The sequence below is a fragment of the Bos mutus genome, chromosome 21, assembly GCF_027580195.1.
Source record: "Bos mutus isolate GX-2022 chromosome 21, NWIPB_WYAK_1.1, whole genome shotgun sequence".
Taxonomy (NCBI): Eukaryota; Metazoa; Chordata; class Mammalia; order Artiodactyla; family Bovidae; genus Bos; species Bos mutus.
In genome coordinates this window covers 47,206,721-47,225,232 of record NC_091637.1, presented here as the reverse complement: position 1 = coordinate 47,225,232, position 18,512 = coordinate 47,206,721, and the positions used below count along the sequence as shown (strand labels likewise).

At 40.2% G+C, this 18,512-nt stretch overlaps 1 long non-coding RNA gene across 1 annotated transcript in view; it reads right to left on the bottom strand.

The window, feature by feature from the left end:
• Positions 1-9,581: 9,581 nt before the first annotated feature.
• The window catches only part of LOC138984417 (uncharacterized), a 67,988-nt gene continuing 59,057 nt past the window's right edge, over positions 9,582-18,512 (bottom strand). The window contains exon 3 of the long non-coding RNA XR_011461686.1: positions 9,582-9,676. This is a non-coding gene — a long non-coding RNA (uncharacterized lncRNA). The remainder of the gene's footprint in view (positions 9,677-18,512) is intronic.

Sequence of the window (18,512 nt, the reverse complement as noted above, 5' to 3'; positions counted from 1 at the left end):
TGTATTTTTGTTTTGAATTATTGTATTATTCACCTCTGCTTGTTTGTTCTTTAAGTCTTCTAGATCTTTAGCAAATATTTCTTATATCTCCTCTGTCTGTGCCTCTATTCTTTTTCTGAGATCTTGGATCATCTTTACTCTGATTACTCTGAATTCTTTTTCAGGTATATTGCCTATCTCCACTTTACACTTCTGGAGTTCATATCGTTCCTTCATCTGGAACATACTTTTCTGCCATCACATTTTCTCTAACTTGTGGTCTCCATTCTGCAGGCTGCAGGACTGTAGTTGCTCTTGCTTCTGATGTCTGCCCCCTGGTGGGTGAGGTTGGCCCAGGGGCTTGTGCAGGCTTCCTGGTGAGCTGGAAAGGTGCCTGCCCACTGGTGGGTAGAGCTGGGTCTTGCTCCTATGATGGGCAGTGCTAAGTCACTCTTCAATCCTGTCTGACTCTTTGCAACCCTAATGGACTGTAACCCACCAGGCCCCTCTTTCCATGAGGTTTTCCAGGCAAGAATACTAGAATGGGTTGCTATTTTCTTTACCAGGGGATCTTCCTGATCCAGATATCAAACCCATGTCTCTTATGTTTCCTGAATTGGCAGAGAGCTTCTTTACCACTAGTGCCACCTGGGAAGCCCAAGCTGTTTCAAAGGGTGTGTTTAGAGGTGGCTGTGGGCTCAGGATGACTTTACACAGCCTGCTTCCTGATGGGTAGGCTGCATTCCCACCCTGATGGTTGTTTGGCCTGGCACTGGAGCCTACAGGCTGTTGGGTGTGGCCAGGTCTTAGTTCCAAAATGGAGACCTCTAGGAGAGCTCACACCTATGAATATGCCCTGGAGCCCCTGCCACAAGTGTCCCTGTCCCCATAGTGAGTTATAGCTGATCCCTGTGCCCTGGGAGACCCCCCAAGACCCATAGGTAGGTCTAGCCCAGACTCCTAGGGAGTCACTGCTTTGCCCTGGATCCTGGTGCAAACAAAATCTTATGTGCATCCTCCAAGAGTGGAGTCTCTGTTTCCCCCAGCCCTGTGGAACTGCTGCACTCAAGCCCTGCATGCATGCATACGTACATGTGTGCTAAGTCACTTCAGTCATGTCCAACTCTTTGTGACCCCATGGACTGTAGCCCGCCAGGCTCCTCTGTCCATGGGATTCTCCAGGCAAGAGTACTGGAGTGGGTTGCCATGCCCTCCTCCAGGCCTACTGGCCTTCAAAACCAAATGCTCTGGGGGCTTCTTCTCCCAATGCCAGGCCCCCAGGCTGGGGAACCTAATGTGGAACTCAGAACCCTCACTCCTGTGGGAGAAACTCTGTGATATAACTATTTTCCAGTTTGTGGGTCACCCACCTGGTCAGTTGGAGAAGGAAATGGCAACCCACTCCGGTATTCTTGCCTGGAGAATCCCAGGGACAGACGAGCCTGGTGGGCTGCCATCTATGGGGTCAGGCAGAGTCGGACACAACTGAGGCGACTTAGTATCAGCAGCAGCAGCAGCATCTGATCAGTATGTGATTTGATTATATCATGAAAGCACCCGCCGTACCCCTCATACTGGCTTATTTGTCTTTGGATGTAGGATATCTTTTTCCCTAGGTTCCAGTCTTTTTCGTCAATGGTTGTTAGCAGCTAGTAATTTTGGTGCTTTTGTGAGAGTAGGCGAGCTCAAGTCCTTCTACTCTGCCATCTTGTCCTCTACTTCTCCTTCAGCAGCAACAACTCTGTCAAAGTGTCCTCATCAACCAAATGAGCAATGCCAATGTGGGGCCCACAACTACTCACCCAGTGGAAGAATCCCAGGTTTAGGCAGGGGATAGGCAGAACGCATATAATATACAGATACTGCTTGACCCTTTAGAGACTGTTCTCAATGGATCTCCTTTTTTGCTGAGTTTCAATGCTTCCAAGATCTTGGCAGCTGGTAAGTGAAGAATAGAGTGAGGGAGCAGGGGGCAAAAGTGCCTGGGCCTGTGCTCATAGGGTAGCTCTACCAATGGGACCCCTCAATCAAAATCACTGGGGACTAGCTTCTAGAAATCTATATTTTTAACAGACACCCCAAGTGATTCTCATGCATACAAATTTGAGAACTACTGATCATTCCCAGGCACTCTCCCTACTTCCCCATCATCACCATTACCCTCATCTTAAAACACCAACAGCACCTAGATTACTCTCTGACCCAAACATAATTCTCTAGATCAAATTCTAAGAAATAAGTATACTTATTCCTAATCCTGAATACTAACAATCTTCCAAAAAGACGTTGTCAGTGTGCCCAAAAAACCTGAAAAAGTGTTGCTGGCAGGTTTACTTAAAATGGAGGATTCTTCTCTTCTTGTGTTCTTACTTGGGTAACCTATATTCTTTTGGAAATTAAGGCATCTTTCACAATGTGTAAGTCAATTCAGGAGCATTTCCATTACACCACATAATACGTTTTATAAATCTGACTTGAAAAGCAGTAGCAGCAGTAGGAGTAAGAACACTAGTAAATAAAAGTCAACTATATCAAATGCTTTTCCTTTATCAAGTCCTATGTACTTTATATTCACATATCCTTAGACTTATAAGTGTCTGAGTTAGTGGTTATATTTAGACTTTCTTAAGACTTAAACCACTTCTTTCACATAGTTGCCATAGTGCTTTACCCCATGCAAAATGCTGTTCCTTCATATCTTGCCCCTCACTCTTCCTCTCAAGCTGCAAAATATGAATTTGGAGGAAGCCTTCCTCTTTACAAAGTCTCAATTGAAGTATAATGAACTTTAAATGACACCAAAGGAAAATTCCTAAAAGGATATATATCACCTAAGATGATTTACGGCACTGATTATTCTTGGCTGAGCTAGGAAGACACATGTAACGAGAAATGCCTACCGTGTGCTGTTTCCATGGCAGCAGATGCACCAAGCTTCTAGGGCTGTGCCAAGACTCTTTCTTCCACTGTGAACCATGTGAATTTCCTACTAGATAGAGACTACAATTTGTAAAGATTTTGGTCCTTTGACACAGGGGAAAAATATTATTTAAAGTTTTGAACATATACTATCTCTGGTAAAAAGACAGATGGCTCCATAAAATGTGCAATAAAAGCACTCTCTAGGGTCTTTTGAAAGTTAAAATATGTGAGAAATCATTGTACTGCCATTTGGCCCCTGAGGTTGTGAGTCTGTCAGCATTTACTTCCTAACTTCTGCATTTTTCTGTCCTATTTAGGCAACACTGGTGGCCTACATCACAACAAGGAAAGCTCTGTTCAGAAAACCATCTTTTCCAAAAAAGAAAAAAAATTGCTTTCATCTAGGACCACAATTTTTTTTTTTTAATTTTATCTCTTAAATAAGACAAAATGCTTCTTTTGAGATACTTTGGGGGTGCTTTGAAATTGTGTATGATGGGGAGATGTTGAACACTGTATTAACATATTCATTTTAATCAGGAAAATAACTCACTAACTCCATATTTGTGTCTAACAACTCTGTCAAATAAATTCTTATCTCTTCTTCAGAAAAAGTGCCTAGCAGACCTTACATGGAGTTTTCAGGCCAAAAGATAGAACCAAAGATGGGACAGGGTTTAAAATAAGAAATAAGCCAGTGATAAAGGCACTGACCTGAGAATCAGGAATTCTGTGTTCAGGCTCTGCCATTAACAAGTCATGGAATCCTAGGCAAGACTGTGGATGGATCCAACCAGAATCTCATCGGCTTTCCAGGGGTGGAATACTCCTGTAGAAACACAGCCTGCCAACTGGCAATATTACAAAACAATCAGTGTCCCTCCTCAACTAGACCCTCACCAGTGTTCAGTAATATTACACTACTACAGAGATGGAAACTTTTAAGACTTCAAATGAAAAAAGAAACAGGGACAGATGGGTTACAAAAGTGGATGAGCTGTCAAAGAGAGGCTTGGTCAGAGACCATGACCTTCACTACACTCATGTGTGAAGTTCACCTCTTCTGCCATCGATCCTGATGTCTGTTGTAGACCTAGTGGAGTTCTCAACCAGCGGGGCTCCATGGACATGCATCCGATAGCTGTGCATCCCCTGAAACTGTGTGGAAAATTAGGGGCTTATGTGTCTTCTCCTGGGAAGAGGAATCATCACTTCCTTAAGTTGTCCATAGACATTCATGATCAAAAATGATTTTTACATACTAAATAAAGAAAAGCACATTATCCTGAAGATGATCTCCACTCCAGCCTGAAGATGGTCTACTCGTCTTTGAATCCATAGTTCTGTTCATGATATACCTCAAAAAAATTTTCATGAAAGAATGAATGGATTAATGAATGAACAAACAAATGCACAAACCCCATTTGGGGATAAGTTGCTGGGCACTGAGAAGCAACCTGCCTCTCAAGTAGCACACCTAATCAGAAGCCTCAGTTCCTCAAATGAGCTGTGATCTCTGCTTCCCTGTGGCAATTTGTGAACAACATCCCTCTGCTTTTGCTTAATATTATTGCCCACAGTCAATTAGCTTCAATGGAAAAATGAAATCCATCATAATATTCATTTTTCTAATGGAAAAGTTAGAAGCAATTTTCTCTGAAATAGGGACGCATGATAAAGGACTTACTGGAATAGAGTTGAAAAGGAGAGCACGATATTCTTGAGCCACCATATTAGGGTTGTAGGAGCCAACACTGAGCCAGAGACATTTGTCCATCAGTCTATAAGCCAAAGGCTTTGGGTTTCAAGTCTGCCCATAATTTGAGCAGTCATTAACTACTTTGGCTCCTGCGCATAACCCAAGAATACAGACAGGTGTCTTTGGCTTGTTTACTGCACTTGTTTTTCTCACTCTGCTCCCATTCCAACCAGGAGCTATCTTTTTCACATTTCTATTGCTGACATTCCGTTTCCCTGACCATTTTCCAGGCAGGCCCCACTGATGGAGCTCTCAAAGCTGCCTTGTAGATAAGTCTGCCTCTCCGTTTTCTTCAAAAATCTTGATGCTTACTATGCATAGAAATGTCAAGTTTCTGCCTCCATCTTCCAACCCACAACACAAGACCAGGAAACTGGAAGGTTCCTGCTGCTTCTGTGAGGCTGTCATGAGACTTCTGCTACAGGATGGCAGGTAGAATCTGCAAAGCTCTTTGGCTTCTCATCTGCTGCTTCTCTGTATACACCACCTTTAAAAATTTAAAGTTCTGTCTTTCAGGGCAGTTGTGCTTAAAAGACTGAGCTTGGGCAGGAGTATTCCCTCACTCCAGCCAAACTGAGGCAGGCCCAAAGGACACAGCTCCTTGAAGGTTCATGCACGCATGCTCAGTCATGTCCCACTCTTTGTGACCCCATGGGTTGTAGTCCACCAGGCTTCTCTGTCCATGTTAAAGGTTCAACTGTGGTCAAAAATCATAGGTTCTACACATATGAACTAACGTACAATGTTAGTTTTTCTCTTCCTGACTTACTTCACTCTATGACAGCCTCTAGGTCCATCACGTCTCTACAAAGGACCCAATATCATTGCTTTTTATGGCGGAGTAATGTTTCACTGTATATATGTGGAATCTAGAAAAATGGTACAGATGACCTATTTGCAGGGCAGGAATAGAGACGAAGACATAGAAGATGAACAGGTGGACACTGTGGGGGTTGGGGTGGGATGAACTGGGAGACTGGGATTGATGTATATGCAAAACAATAGCTAATGGGAACCTGCTGTATAGCACAGGAGCTCAGTTCAGTGCTCTGTGGTGAGATAGGTGGGACGCCAGGAAGAGGGGGGTGGAATCTAACGGGGGGATATATGTATACATATAGCTGATTCACGTTGTTTATACAGCAGAAATTAATACAACATTGTAAAGCAACTATGCTGCTGCTGCTGCTAAGTCGCTTCAGTCGTGTCCGACTCTGTGGGACCACATAGACGGCAGCCCACCAGGCTCCCCCATCCCTGGGATTCTCCAGGCAAGAACACTGGAGTGGGTTGCCATTTCCTTCTCCGATGCATGAAAGTGAAAAGTGAAAGTGAATTCGCTCAGTCGTGTCCAACTCCTAGCGACCCCATGGACTGCAGCCCACCAGGCTCCTCCGTCCATGGGATTTTCCAGGCAAGAGTACTTACTGGAGTAGGTTGCCATTTCCTTCTCCAAAATACCCCCCAAAAAAAAAAAAATCATAGGTTCTAGGTATAGGACTCAAACCAGACTTTCATGGGTGTGATGAATGAAGAGGTAATCTAGCTATCTCCAGCACACACTTGGCATTTGGGAATACTCACTTTATATAGGCTAAGGTATTTGAGTGGGGTACCTCAGCTCAGCCTAGTTTATCTTATCCTGCCTAGATCATTCAATAGCTGCCTATTGAGTACCTATTTTTTATGCCTGTGTTATTTTAAACATTAGGAATAAAAGTCCTTACACCAAGGATTTTACAGTTTAACAAGACAATGAGATAAGTGTGATTAAGAAAAAAGTTTATTACAATGAAGTGTGTTCTATTAGTTAATATTTTTCTAAAAAAAGATTGGCCATTGTCATTAAGCAAGAGAAATAAATGAGGCAAAAAATAGAAAGGAAAATACAAAATTATCATTACTTGAAAATGATATGGTTTTATAACCATAAACCCAAGAGACATAACTAAAAAGCTATTAGACACAAAGAGATAATGCAGTAAAATCTTTGGTTACAAAATTAATGTCCCCAAATTGATTGCTTTCTTATATACAAATAATTACTGCCAAGAAAATACAAAGAAAAGATAAAACAGTTAAAAAAATATAAGAAGTATATTGGGTCTATGTGAAAAAAAATTTTAATTCTACTAAGAGATACAGTACAATATGAATTGTACAAAATAAAAAGATACCTGTTCATAGAGAAGCAAAATAAATATTATAAATATGTCAGTTCATCAGTTATTCTTAACATAATGTATACTATTAATGAATTACTATTTTAAAAATACCGTATTTTTCTCACCACACTATGAAACTTACATTAAGATGTTGGTATTTAGAAAGATGGTAATGATAACCCTGTATACGAGACAGCAAAAGAGACACTGATGTATAGAACAGTCTTATGGACTCTGTGGGAGAGGGAGAGGGTGGGAAGATTTGGGAGAATGGCATTGAAACATGTAAAATATCATGTATGAAACGAGATGCCAGTCCAGGTTCAATGCACGATACTGGATGCTTGGGGCTGGTGCACTGGGACGACCCAGAGGGATGGTATGGGGAGGGAGGAGGGAGGAGGGTTCAGGATGGGGAACACATGTATACCTGTGGTGGATTCATTTTGATATTTGGCAAAAAAAAAAAAAAAAAAAGATGTTGGTATTGACACAGGAGTAAACTGACAGATCAATAGAACAAACTTGAGAGTTCAGAAAGAGATCAAATATATTTTTAATTTAGTATATAAAAAGTAAAAGTATTTTATATCATCAGGGAAAAGATAGATTTATCCAAAAAAAAATGGCCTGGCACTGGGCAAAACAAAAAATGTAGATGCTAACTCACTCCTTCAACCAAAATAAATTCAAGATGAATCAAAAAATTAACAAAAAACTAAGAGATAACAAAAGCCAAGACAGAAAAGAAATTCTCAGAGAGGTCCTCAGAGGACAAGTACAGTATGTGTACATGGGCAGTGCGGAGCTGGAAGTGAGGGATGAAACAATGCGTAAGACATGGCAGGGAAATGCCATACCTTATTAAGAAACAACAAATTAGAGGTTAATAGAATAAACTAACAGGTCATTGAGAATGGACTAGCAGTTTCAGCCATAACATGTAAAAAACTTAGAATCTTTGCCCCATCCTTACAACAAGAAAAAGCTGAACAAGCTGAAAAAGCTAATAACTTTTCTTAAACCCATGAAAGAACTGAGCTTTGCAGGGCAAACCACCACAACCAAATCTGAAGAAACCAGCAAATCCAAGGGGTCACAGTCAAAATCTGCCTAGCTATAGCAGAGGCCATTGGAGCTATAAACTAGTAACACTTGTGTTTCTAGTAGGAAGAAAAGAATCCTTGTGAAGTACATCCAGAATCTTCTATATAACAAAGGCCTGCTGCTAAGTCGCTTCAGTCGTGTCCAACTCTGTGCGATCCCATAGACGGCAGCCCACTAGGCTCCTCTGTCCCTGGGATTCTCCAAGCAAGAATACTGGAGCGGGTTGCCATTTCCTTCTCCAATGCATGAAAGTGAAAAGTGAAAGTGAAGTCGCTTAGTCGTGCCTGACTCTTCGCGACCCCATGGACTGCAGCCTACCAGGCTCCTCCGCCCATGGGATCTTCCAGGCAAGAGTACTGGAGTGGGTTGCCATTGCCTTCTCCCGAACAAAGGCCTACTCCCCCAAATAAAAGATTACCAGAGCTTGTTTCAGAGCCCTGGGACTCCAGCCCTGACAGCCTTCCTGTCTCATCTAAGGGAGGTAGGGGAAAGAGGAAAAGCTATTAAAAAAATTTGTGAGTATCCCACGCCATAAACACAGACCCATAAAATATCATATCAGGGATTCTCAGTGTGATATCAGTGGATTATAGCTGAAAAGCTGCAAGACACAAATTCTCTAGGAGGAGAAGGACTTAGGGAAATGTAAAGTCAAGAGGGGAAATGAAAGCAGGGTACCAGAGGAACTCAAAGTGTCTGGTACCTTTATCAAGAGCAACAAGAGCAAATACAGCCCAACTCTATGTTAACATATATTATCACAGTGAAGGCCTATTTCCCCCAGCTTCTATTATCCAATAAAACATGTACAGCTTCCAACAAAAAATTCCAAGGTGCACCAAAAGGCAGGAAGAAATACTCTGAGGAGAGAAAGCAAGCATCAGAAACAGACTTAGATATGATACTCATCTCCTAAAAGAAATAGAAGAGGAGAGAATATTTGTTAATTCATTCTATGAAGCCGGCACTACTGTAATACCAGAAGCACAGAAAGATGGTACAAGAAACAAAAACCACAGACAAACATTTCTCATGAATATAGAGATAAAAATCCCCAACAAAATATTACCAAATTGAATCTGACAATGTTTAAAAAGAATTATACAGCATAACCAAGTGGTATTTATTTCTAGTAGGCACAGCTGGTTCAACACTTGAAAATCAATCAATATAATCCACCTAATAAATAGGCTACAGAGTAAAAATCATGTTGTTATGCCAACTGACACAGACGGGCATTTGACAAAAATCCAATCCATTCATGATTTTAAAACATTCAGCAAACTAGGAATGAAGGAGAACATCCTCAATTTGATAACATCTCCCAAACACATATGATAACATAATATTTAATGGTGAAATAAATACTGGCTACTCGCTTCCCAAAACTGAAAATAAGACGAGGATTTCTCTCTCATCATTTCAATTCAATGTTATCCAATAAGTACTAGCTGGTGGAATAAAACAAGAAAAAGAAATAAAAGGTATACAGATTGAAACTATCTCTATTCACAGATTATCTGGGCAGAAAATCTCAAAGAATTATCAAAAGACTTCTGAAACTAATAAGCAAGTTTGGCAAAGTCACAAGATATGAAGCTAATACACAAAAGTCAATTACTTTCCTTTATACATACCAGAAATAACCAAGTGGAATTTGAAATTAGTAAGACAGCACCATTTAGAGTAGAATCCCTCCAAGATTAAATACTTCCATTTATATCTAACAAAGTCTGTGCAGGACCTGTAAACAGAAAAGAGTGATAAAAAATGAAAGAAGATCTAAGTAAATGGAGCAATAGTCCATGTTCATGGACTTGTAGACTCAATACTGTTAATTAGGATGTCAATTCTTCCCAACTTGATCTACAGATATAATGCAATCGTAATCAAAATACCAGCAAACTATTTTGTAGCTATCAACAAACTGATTCTAAAGTTTATATGGAAAGACAGAAGACCTTGAACAATGAACATAATACCAAGAAGGAGAAGGGGTGCGGAGGAGAAAGAGAGGAAAAAGAAGATGGAGAGGAAGAGGGAGAAGAGGAACAATGTTGGAGGACTAACATTACTCTATTTAAAGACCTATTTTAAGGACACAGTAATAAAAACAGCATCATCTCAGCAAAAAGATACATAGCACAATGGAGTAGAATAAAGCCCAGACTAGACCCACACAAATATAGTCAACTGAACTTGGTCAAAGGAACAAAAAGAATTCAATGAAAAAGAGCAATCTTTCCAATAAATGGTGCCAGAACAATTGGATGTGAATATGCAATAAATAAATAAATAAATAAACCTAGAAACAGATCTTACATTTTACACAAAAAGTAACTCAAAATATATAATAAATCTAAATGTAAGATGCAAAATTATAAAACTTACCAAAGAAAACATGGGAGTAACTGCACAATGTTAGGTTTGGTGATAAGTTTTTTAACACAGCACCAAGAGCATAATCCACAAAACAAAAAGCTGATAAAATGGGCTTTATTAAAATTAAAAGCTGTATCCTTTGGTGAGGCTACTCTTAAGAGAATGAAAAGAAAAACCACAGATAAGGAAAAAAATATTTGCAAAACATGTATTTGATTAAGGATTTGTATCCAAAATATACAAAGATGTCTTAAAAGCCAACACAAATGCAAAACCCTCAGTCAAAAAATGGGAAACAGATCTGAACAATGCCCCAAAGAAAATTACAGATGGCAAATAAGTGCATGAAAAGATTCTCAACATCATTCGTCATCAGGCAAATTCAAATTAAAATGACAATATGATACCACTAAACATGTATTAGAGTAACTAAAACCAAAAGCTGGCAATACCAAGGACTGGTGAGGTATGGAGCAACAGGAACTCTCATTCATTGTTTAGGGGAATGAAAAATGGTACAGCCACTTTGGAAGACAGACTGGCAGAGAGTTCAGTTTCCCACAAAACTAAATGTAGCCCTACCATGCAATTCAGCAACCTCATTTATAAGCATTTTCCTAACTGATTTGAAAGCGTTGTTGTTACCTTCCAGTTGCTAAGGTGTGTCTGACTCTTTGCGACTCCATGGACTGCAGCATGCCAGGCTTCCCTGTCCTTCACTATCTCCCAGAGTTTACTTAAACTCATGTCCATTGAGTCAATGATGCCACCCAATCATCTCATCCTCTGTTGCCCTGTTCTCCTCCTGTCCTCAATCTTTCCCACAATCAGGGTCTTTTCCAATGAGTCAAGTACATATGAAAGTTTATATAGCTTTATTCATAATCAATAAGAACTGGAAGCAACCAAGATGCCTTCTATTAGCATAGATAAACAAACTAGTATGCATCAAATGAAACGTTATTCAATAATGAAAAGAAAAGAGCTATCAAGCCACTCATCTCACATGCTAGTAAAGTGATGCTTAAAATTCTCCAAGCCAGGCTTCAACAATACGTGAACCATGAACTTCTAGATGTTCAAGCTGGTTTTAGAAAAAGCAGAGGAAACAGATATCAAATTGCCAACATCTGCTGGCTCATTGAAAAAGCAAGAGAGTTCCAGAAAAACATCTATTTCTGTTTTATTGACTATGTCAAAGCCTCTGTGTGGATCACAGTAAACTGTGAAAAATTCTTAAAGAGATGGGAATACCAGACCACCTGACCTCCCTCTTGAGACACCTGGATAAAAGTCAGGAAGCAATAGTTAGAACTGGACATGGAACAACAGACTGGTTCCAGATAAGAAAAGGAGTACATCAAGGCTGTATATTGTCACCCTACTTATTTAACTTATATGCAGAGTACATCATGAGAAACGCTGGGCTGGATGAAGCACAAGCCGGAATCAAGATTGCCAGGAGAAATATCAATAACCTCAGACATGCAGATGGCACCACCCTTATGGCAGAAAGTGAAGAAGAACTAAAGAGCCTCTTGATGAAAGTGAAGGAGGAGAGTGAAAAAGTTGGCTTAAAGCTCAACGTTCAGAAAACGAAGATCATGGCATCTGGTCCCTTCACTTCATGGCAAATAGATGGGGAAACAGTGGAAACAGTGGCTGACTTTATTTTTCTGGGCTCCAAAATCATTGCAGATGGTGACTGTAGCCATGAAATTAAAAGATGCTTACTCCTTGGAAGGAAAGTTATGACCAACCTAGACAGCATATTAAAAAGCAGAGACATTACTCTGTCAACAAAGGTCTGTCTAGTCAAGGCTATGGTTTTTCCAGTGGTCATGGATGGATGTGAGAGTTGGATTATAAAGAAAGCTGAGCGCCGAGGAATTGATGCTTTTGAACTGTGGTGTTGGAGAAAACTCTTGAGAGTCTCTTGGACTAAAAGAAGATCCAACCAGTCCATCCTAAAGGAGATCAGTCCTGGGTGTTCATTGGAAGGATGATGTTGAAGCTGAAACTCCAGTACTTGGGCCACCTGATGCGAAGAGCTGACTTATTTGAAAAGACCCTGATGCTGGGAAAGATTGAGGGCAGGAGGAGAAGGGGACAAGAGAGGATGAGATAGTTGGATGGCATCACTGACTCAGTGGACATGGGTTTGGGTAAACTCTGGGAGTTGGTGATAGACAGGGAGGCCTGGCATGCTGCAGTTCACAGGGTCACAAAGAGTCGGACACAACTGAGCAACTGAACTGAACTGAACTGAATCAAGCCACAAAGAGACACAGATGAATCTTCAATGCATACTGATGCATATAAAAATCAATCAGAAAAAGCTAAATACTGTGTGATTCCAATTATATGACAGCCTGAAGAAGGTTCAGTTCAGTTCAGTTCAGTCTCTTAGTCGTGTCCGACTCTTTGTGACTCCACAGATTCCAGCATGCCAGGCTTCCCTGTCCATCACCAACTCCTGGAGCTTGCTCAAACTTATGCCCATCTGGTCAGTGATGCCATCCAACTATCTCATCCTCTGTCATCCCCTTCTCCTCCTGCCTTCAATCTTTCCCAGCATCAGAGTCTTTTCAAATGAGTCAGTTCTTCGCATTAGGTGGCAAAAGTACTGGAGTTTCAGCTTCAGCATCAGTCTTTCCAATGAATATTCAGGACTGATTTCCTTTAGAATGGACTGGTTGGATCTCCTTGCAGTCCAAAGGACTCTCAAGAGTCTTCTCCAACACCACAGTTCAAAAGCATCAATTCTTCAGCACTCAGATTTCTTTAAAGTCCAACTCTCATATCCATACACGACTATTGTAAAAACCATAGCTTTGACTAGATGGACCTTTGTCATCAAAGAAATGTCTCTGCTTTTTAATATGCTGTCTAGGTTGGTCATAGCTTTTCTTCCAAGGTGCGAGCATCTTAATTTCATGGCTGCATCACCATCTGCAGTGATTTTGGAGCCCAGAAAATAAAGTCCTCACTGTTCCCACTTTCTCCATCTATTTGCCATGGAGCGATGGGACTGGATGCCATGATCTTCGTTTTTTGAACTTTGAGTTTTAAGCCAACTTTTTCACTCTCCTCTTTCACTTTCATCACGAGGCTTTTTAGTTCCTCTACACTTTCAGCCATAAAGGTGTTGTCATCTGCATATCTGAGATTATTGATATTTGTCCCAGCAATCCTGATTTTGGCTTGTACTTCATCCAGCCTGACATTCTGCATGATGCTAAATAAGCAGGGTGACAATATACAGACTTGATGTACTCCTTTCCCAATTTGGAGCCAGTCTGCTGTTCCATGTTCAGTTCTAACGGTTGCTTCTTGACCTGCATATAGATTTCTCAGGAGGCAGTTAAGGTGGTCCAGTTTTTCCATCTCTTGAAGAATTTTTCCACAGTTTGTTGTGATCTACACAGTCAAAGGCTTTGGCATAATCTGAAGAAGGTAAAATTATAAAAATGGTAAGTGTATGAGTGGCCAAGGACTCAGAGGGAGGAGGTAATTGAATAGAGTTACTTTTTAGGGTAGTAGAACTATTTTGTGTCATACTGTAATGCTGAATGCAAAACATAAAGCATTTGACAAAAACCATCGAACTTCCCTGGTGGCTCAGAGGTAAAGAATCCACCTGCCAATGCAGCAGATGCAGGTTCAAACACTGGGTTGGGATGATCCTCTGGAGAAGGAAATGGCCACCCACTCCAGTGTTCTTGCCTGGAAAATCCCAAGGACAGAGGAGTCTGGAAGGCTACAGTCCATGGGGTCCCGAAAGAGTTGGACACGACTTAGCAACTAAACAACAACATGGAACTTTATAGCATAATGAGCAAACTTCAATTTATGTACAATTGTTTAAAAATCAATTTAGGAGGTAGTAGGATCCAACAGGGGAGAAGGCAATGGCACCCCACTCCAGTACTCTTGCCTGGAAAATCCCATGGGCGGAGGAGCCTGGTAGGCTGCAGTCCACGGGGTCGCGAAGAGTCTGACACGACTGAGCGACTTGACTTTCACTTTTCACTTTCATGCATTGGAGAAGGAAATGGCAGCCCACTCCAGTGTTCTTGCCTGGAGAATCCCAGGGATGGGGGAGCCTGGTGGGCTGCCGTCTCTGGGGTCGCACAGAGTCGGACACGACTGAAGCGACTTAGCAGCAGCAGCAGCAGGATCCAATAGAGATTGAAGGATGTGGCAAAAGAATCTAAATGTCTTACAAATATATGAAGTAACTTCATTATATGAAGCAACATTAGTAGGGGAATAAAGTGGCAACCTAAATAATTCTGGAAATGAATGGAGTCTGTAAGGGTTAAAGATCATAGAAACTGTACATACCATTAGAGTATGGGTTAACAATTCTGAAAGCACAGTATGTGAATGCCAGAAGTGAAAAATTAAGTAAACAGATGACAGAAGGGGGAAGTGGAACCTTAGAGATAAGCAAAGGGAGAAAAGTAGAATGATCTATGAAATAATAGAGTTTGAAACATCAGTATGAACTCATTAGACCAATTTTATCATATAGATACAGTTGGTTACATACACAGTAGTTTTCTGATAGGTGTATATATGTAGATTAGAATACACACATTAATCTCCTGTTCTTTCAGCTGTGAGAGCCAACTGCTCCTTGGGGAACACATTCAGTGCCCAGATATTGCTTTTAACATTGTCCTTCAGAAAAAAAAAAAAAAAAAAAGAAAGCAATAGGGCCCCTGGAAGAAATGGCTGATTCTAGGATGGGGCAGGAAATATACAAGATGAGCCTGGAATATCTTGCACTATCAGCAAGTAAGGAAATGCTTTACAGAAGAAAAGAGTAATAATAAATAACAATCATGTAGGTATGTCAAAGGGATCTAGGAGCCAAATGAAAGGGTTCCCAATAGAACTTTGAGCAACAAACCTGGAAAAATTTGAGCAACCAAATTAATAAAGTACTATTAGTTTATAACTCAAAATATAAATATGCATGAGCACACACTAATCCCTGATGATGTAAGTGACTGAATAAAAAAAATAATTTGGGGAGGACAGACAACTTTTCCCAGCAGAATTCCAAATAATATGTGCAGATACGCAGCAGTCAAGGAAGTGGAGCCTAACAACCTACCCCTTAAGTTCGAGCTGCTAATAGTGATCCCTTTCCTTTCTTTTCCACAGTATACAGAAAGGGGGGTGGGGGAGAAAGGGTAACTTTACAGCACAAGAAACCTGAATGCACAAGGCAATTTCTAAAATTCATTTCAAAAAGCCATAGCTGGTTATGTATTTTTCCCAAATGTACTTTTTCTGGATATGAAGATTACTTTTTATGTCTTTGAAAAGTACAAAATATCTGTGCACTTCTAAAAATGTTTTTCTAATGAAAGAGACAAAATATGAAAAACACGGCAACCTCTCCCACTGCCCCCACATTCTCTTAATACCCAAGCACACCCACAGAACAGTTGTAAACCCTAAAAGAGATGATCAATACCATATGTCTCCAGATTCACCACTGAGTAGTGAACTGGAAGGATAAAATCTTGTCCTTAATCTGGTCAAGGAAGAAATGCAATAAATATAAATCCCTTCCCTGCTTAAAAGAAAAGAATATTTTCATTTTAATATTTATCCAACAACTATTTAAAGAAAGGAAATTAAATTAGAAGTACTGGGTTTCCATGAGCTTCTCTGCCTAGAAAATACTAATTTATTCAGTATTTTATAAAATGAAAATCTTGATGAATTAAAATATTCAGAATCATATATTTATCTTGAGGAATGGAACTCCCTCCAAAAGTTAGCAAATACGTGTCACCACTATGCTTTTCCTTTGTGGGATCAGTTCTACTCTTAAAATGAAATTTTCCTTGACTTTGTATGACTTCCTATGGACAGACATACTGTTTAGCGTTGAAACTGTTATCCAGGTAGAATTTTAGTACATTCTGTCTCTTTTTAGGGGATGACTCAAACTGAGCCAGAAATCCAAATGTAATGGCAAGAAAAATACTAAGAGATACTAAAGGAGGTCAAGCAGTAATGTTATATTTCATACCCTGCAGAATCTGTTTTCAAAGTTCTAGCTCCCTACTGAGTCCAGTGCCCTCAAACTAAAATATAAAATCCACTTAGAGAATGGTAATACAGTAGTAGTTATTTCAGCTGATATTTCTTGAATACTTAGTATGTGCTAGGCAATACTATAAACTTCAGCTGATAACACTGCTATGAGGTTAATATATTTATCATCCCCATTTTACATCTTGGGAATGGAGAAGCAGAGAGATTACATGGTCGGCCTAAATTCACACAGCTAGTGAGTGACCAAGTCAGGATCTGAGCCAGGCAGCCCAGCTCAAGGACCCTGCCACCTGCCCATCAGGGTCCTGTGGTCAGCAGACCTGAACCCGGATTCCCATTCTGCCACTCTCTGTTTAACCACCCAGATCTCCTCTATTCTGGCTCTTTAATTGAGTCTATCACTGCCTACTCCTCAGGCTCTGATGGGAATTTGAGAAGGCCAAGTAAGTGCCTTGCCACAAATTCAGGTCAATGGGAAGCATCTGATTACAATTAGACAGGCACAAAGCTATGAAGATGCTTACGTCAGGTCTCCTGTCCTTGAGGAGCTCCCCTTTGGGAGGAGCAGAGGACCTGTAATCCCTCACTGAGGACACATGGAATTGTCTCTATGTTTTTCTCATAACTGTATGCACACTGCATCCCTTGCTTTGTTTTATGACTTCCTCATAAGTGAAAAGCAACTCTGGATGGTTGACTTCCAGGCTTGTTCTTTTGCCTCCTGCCAGCTGCACAGTTGGTAACAGCCTCCTAATCTGGTGAAAATATATTATTATTATGCAGCACTTTCGGAAAGCAAAAGATAGTGAACATAGACAGTAGGGCTCATCAGCTGCAGATCTCAGGTTTAATGGCGTTACACAGTGTTAAAAATAAAACAACGGGCCCAAAATGGAACCACTTATGCTAAGCTCCCACATCCGTAAACTGAGACTTATGTTAATTACAGTTTTGGCTCTACCAGAAATGGAATCATAAACGAACCACTCAGGAATTACCTGATCAGCACTAGTAACCTGCCAGATAGACCCTTGCCATCCCCTAAAGAAAAGTAAACTTGCAATAACCAACCTGCTTTATGTCCTAGCAGAACTTCCTTGTGCCTGCTCCCTTCGCCCTATAAAAGCCTTTCATTTTGTACAGTTCCTCGGAGGTTCTGTCTATCCACCAGATTGGGTGCTGCTCGATTCTAATCAGTTTTTGCTTAAATAAACTCTTAAAATTTTTAAATATGGCTCAATTTATCTTTTAACAATAGGAAATTTTATGATGCCACAAAATGGGGAATCCATTCCCAATGACTCTCAGAAAGGATTTTAAAATGTCCCTCTTACCACTAACAAAACTGAACACCAACTGTAACTCAAAGAGATCTGGCCTCCATAAGGGCACACAAATACACAACAGCGAGGATACAGGAGAGCTCAACATCATGAAAACAATAACCAGTATTGTGCAGAATATACTGAAGCAGATAAAATTTTCCATCTAAATTCATTGTTATTACAAAAGACAGTCATTTACTTTTGATACCCTATAGATTCTACTTGAAGGGTTCTAGCCTCCTCCCATTTGTAAGCCCAGTGTATTCATACTGAAACATAAAGCCACTCTCAAAAAAAAGGCAGTATAGCAATAGTAATAGTAACGGTTATTTAAATGATATTATTAAGCACTTATAGTATGTGCCAGGTAATACTGTAAGCCCATTTAAGCTGATAACAGCCTTATGAGATGTTTCATCATTATAATTCTTACTTTATATCTTAGAAGTGAAGTTGCAGAAGAATCTATTACATAAACTATTCAATATATATAGTAAAGCAGGACCTTTGAATGAGATTTCAATGATTTGATACAATTTTATAAGAAGGAGCAAAGAGATTTTCAAAACAAATCACTCAGTGAACATTCTTTTTTTCTTTTGTCTGAGTAACACGGATCAGAAGAGAAATCTATAGTGTTAAAGGATGGATATCAAGTTAGTTAGTAAAAATACAATAATTTTCCACAGTTGGCAAGATTTTAGGGGAAAACAATGCAATAAAAAAGGAGGAGACCACAAAGCATTTGCGGTCTTAGGAGGCTGAAAGGACGCTGGTAAAATGAATAGAGAA